Source organism: Eulemur rufifrons, chromosome 30 (genome assembly GCF_041146395.1).
Source record: "Eulemur rufifrons isolate Redbay chromosome 30, OSU_ERuf_1, whole genome shotgun sequence".
Lineage (NCBI taxonomy): Eukaryota > Metazoa > Chordata > Mammalia > Primates > Lemuridae > Eulemur > Eulemur rufifrons.
This window is the reverse complement of record NC_091012.1, coordinates 114852057-114856723: the sequence shown is the minus strand read 5'-3', so window position 1 is coordinate 114856723 and position 4667 is coordinate 114852057.

Genomic DNA, 4667 nt, shown 5'->3' with positions numbered 1-4667 from the left:
CATAATTACTTTGGAAAATTGAAGCCTACTTTTTAAAGTAAGCAGATCGCAGAGTTTTTATAGGTGGAACATTTGTTTTTCAGCAACAGAACCATCCAGAAATGGGAAAAATCCAAAAATACCCTCTTTTTATAATACTCTCTACATAGCACAAGTTATTTTCAACAGCAGATAATTTCTCATTCTTTGTAAAATCCCACTTAATACTAACGTGACAGATTAGATATGTGAGTGTGTATGTCTTTAAATGCCTGCGAGGTAGCAACTAGTGACAGTCAATGCTCATCGCTAAAATGGTCAGCAAACATCAATAATTTTGTAAAAGAAAAAATTTATACAGCTGTAATTTCAAATACTTTTTTGTGCTTTGTCAGGAGTTAACCCATGCATCTTGTTGAGAGAAAAAAATACCATGTTCACACCCTATTCCAATATACATTATTGTGAAGATTCTACCTTTTAATAAGATAAAGTCACATACCTGAGTATGTATAAACCACAATCTATTGCAATATGTTGAAAGCAAAGGAACTAGTAAAGTCACTGCTGTGGCCTGACCCCAGGCTTTCCTCAGGAGAGGATGTGACACTTGAGCATCTGGCAGACAAACCCAATGTGAAAGTCATATATCAATCGTTAGCAAACCTCACTGCTTTCCATTTTTAAATAGAACATTGTTACTGGAAGGTAGAATACTTTCCTCCAGCACCTCATAGGGTCACCTGGCATAACCCTGAAAGGTGTGTTCTGAACTTTGGAGGCAACGGACCTAGAACAGGCCTGGATAGGAGGCAGAGAACTTAAGGACAACACCATCAGCCTGCTGGATCCCTGGTGCCACCCCTCTACCTTTTGTCAGCTTTTATATTCCCAAGAACTACCTCCATCACCATCTGTTGTGCATCTCACTATAGAGCCCTGGCTCTGACAGTTAACAAATCTCACTTCTACACAAGGAATCTTATCAATGCCCAAGTCTGATGGATTCCTGCACCCATACTGCGACATTGGTTTTCCTCAGCGAAGACTCAACAACTACAATGGACTAAACATGGTCACATGAAATGACAACAAAGAGCACAACCAGGAAAATTTCTCTGAAAGTTTTATAATTGTGCATTTTGAAAATTGTGAATTACTCTTGCAAGAGGCTAAAGTCAGAGATTAGCCTCTGTGGAGTGCCTAAAACATTGCCATCATCTCTAGGGGGCTTACTAAGTGGTTCCTGGGTTTTGACACTTTTAACTAATGAGAACCAAAAAGTAGACAATGAGTTGCTACTGGACTGCTTTTACAATGCCAATCAGAAATGTTTAATTCACGCACTAAGAAAATGAACTTTACACCCCAGAGCTACATACACATCCTTACCAACTTGCACATCTTGAGACCACCTTGTTATTCTAATATCCTGATCATTCAGCTTCATGTAATAGAGTGATTTGCCAGAGGACATCTTTAACTGCCTTGTTCCACTTTTACAAGTCAGATTTTGCCTCTTTAAGAAATCATATCTAATATTCCCCTAAATTGATATGCTGTAGAACAGGTTTTTTCAACTTCAGTGGTACTACTGACATCTGAGGCCAGATAATTCTTTGTTGTGAGGGGCTGCACTGTACATTATAGAATATACCCCTGGAAGCAGTATTCCTGGCTTCTATTCTCTAGGTAGGGGCTTGCACCCCATTCTCCTGCTGTGACAGCCAAAATGCCAAATATTCTCTGGGGAACAAAACCACCCCCTGTTGAGTACCACTGATGTAGAGCTGTAGAATTGTAGAGCATGCCTATGCAGCTAATCACCAAATAAAAGAAAAACATGAATGCTACATAAATTAGCAATAATAATTATTCCTTATTTTTGCTACACAAATATTTCCTTGACAGATTTGAAACTTACCCTGGTTTGTGGGTATATTTTGGAACTTCCCTGCATGGCTTTATTAAGCATTTTCTCAATCAGTCACATTTGATTGGCTCCTTTCTTCTTTCTTCTGTATACTTCCAAGGCCTCTATAAAGGAGCTGCTTGGCTGGCCTGTGTATCTGGTGTAGAACAACTGCCAAGGGAAAAGAGCCTCCTAGAACAGTGAGTCTGAGACTTCAATTTGCACCATTATCATCTAGAAAATCTTGTTAAAAGGCAGATTTTGATTCTCAAAACCTCCAGTGAGGCTGGAGATTTTGCATTTCTAACTCCTAAGTGAATGGTCCCAGGACTGCACTGACAGTAGTAGGGCCCTAGCATGCCAGCAGTAGAACTGGGCATGCATATAATCAGATGTTGCCCCTGCCTTATTATAATCATCACTATGCCCCCATGAAAGCAATTTCCTCTATTGCCTTTAAAACAGCAATTATCATTTTGCTTCCATTCTATCCATTAAAGAAAATGCCCTGGTTCAGAGAAGATTGAAAGGGACAGTGATTCAAACCTTTGGTTTCACAGGAGAATCACTTGAGAGCTTTCTAAAATTTCTGATGCCTAGGCTACACCCCAGACCAATTAAATCAGAATATCTAGTGGTAGGACCCAGATATCTGTTTATTTTAAAGCTCTTTAGGTGATCCCAATGAACACTTAAGTTAGGGATTCACTGCTAATTTCTGTGGTACACAAATTATGGTCCTTGAACCAGCTACAGAGGCATCATCTATTTTCAGACATGAAAACTATCAAGCCCAAATCCATACCCACTGGAAAAAAATCTGCATTTTATTAAGATCTTAGGTGATTCCTATGTATACTAAAGTGTGAGAACCTTAAAATGAATTACCAAGAATCTTTAAACCTCTAATACAGATGAGTTTAATTTTAGAGTACTGAAAGTCCTGGCAGAAGCCATGTTTGAGATGTCATATGAATGAGAGAGATATTAGAGCACCAGACCCTAAAGGGAAAAGGTAGAACTTGACCTCTAAAGATAAATAACCTCAGTTTCTAGGTTCAAATCATATCCAAAATGAATTTTCTAACCCATGGTTTGTGAACACAAGAATGAGAAAGAGCATCAATGATCACAAGGAGCCTATAGGCTTTGTGAAGTACAAGTTACACCACCAAATTGACCTCATTACATTTGTTTACAGGAGTCTACAAAAGTAGGTTAGGAAAATGTTGCTACAGATTTCTAGGACTTAAGTGCAGCCAAACCTTTCCCAAAGCCATTCAAGAAAAAAATTTTAAAATGTAACATGAGAGAAAATACACTGTTTGTTGAATAACTATTTCCAAGGAGTACTAACAGGTAGATGGCAACCTATAGGGAGAAATTTAACAGGGACATCTCAAAGTCTCTCCACTGGACCCTGTCCCGGCATGTATGTGTGCATGTGTGTGTGTGTGAGAGAGAGAAAGTGCAAGAGAGAGAGAGAAAGAGAAAGAGAGAGAGGAAAAAAAAGGAAGAGAAAGAATTGGTTAAAGGCTAAGGACAAAGGCCATGCACAAGTTTTCTTGTATGCAGACTACTAAAGCTCAAGGTATAAAGAATTGTATGAGTGACAATATTTAGTGTCTATATTTAAAAGATCAGTTGTACCACAAAGAAGAATTACCTTAAAATTCCTGTGCAAAACCCTACAACCAACCAACCCACCAAAAAAAATGAGCTATGTTCATAAGGGGTATTGTTCTGTACTTTTCTTTTTTTGTTGTGTCCTTTCCTAGCTGTGGCATCAAGGTGATACTAGTTTCATAGAATGAGTTAGGGAGGATTCCCTCCTTCTTGATGTTATGGAATAATTTCTTTAGGATAGGTATCAGTTCTTTTTTGTAGGTGTGGTAGAATTTGGCTGTGAATCCATCTGGTTCTTGGCTCTTGTTGTTGGGAAATCTTTTGTTACTGCTTCAATTTCACTGCTTGTTATTGTCTGTTCAGGATTTCTATTTCTTCCTGATTCAGACTTGGGAGGTTGTGTGTTTCCAGGAATTTATCCATTTCCTCTAGGTTTTCTAGTTTGTTTGCATAGAGGTTTTTGTAGTATTCACAGATGATTTGTTGTATTTCTGTGGTATGAGTTGTAATATCTCCTTTTTCATTTCTGATTGAGCTTATTTGAGTCCTTTCTCTTCTCTTTCTGGTTAATCTGGATAGTGGTTTCTTGATTTTGTTTATCTTTTCGAAGAACCACCTTTTTGTTTCATTGATCCTTTATATTATTTTTTCTTTGATTTCTATTTTGTTTAGCTTTGCTCCGAGCTTTGTTATTTCTTTTATTCTGCTGGGTTTTATTTGTTGCTTTTTTCCACTTCCTTCAGATGTGGCATATATCTCTTTTGAACATATATGCAAAAATTCTCATCAAAATACTAGCAAACCAAATTCAACAACACAGGAAAAAGATACTTCAACATGATCATGCGAGTTTCATTCCAGGGATGTAAGGATAGTTCAACATATGCAAATCAATAAATCACAACATAAACAGAAGCAAAAACAAAGAGCAAATTATCATCCCAATTGACACAAAAAAACACATTTAATAAAATTCAGCAATGTTTCATACTATTAACTATCAACAAAATAGGCATAAAAAGAACATACCTAAAAATTAGAAAAGCCATATATGACAAACCCACAGCTAATATCATACTGAATGAGGAAAAGTTGAAAGCATTCCTGCTGAGAATGGGAACAATATAAGGGTGCCCAATGTCACCACTTA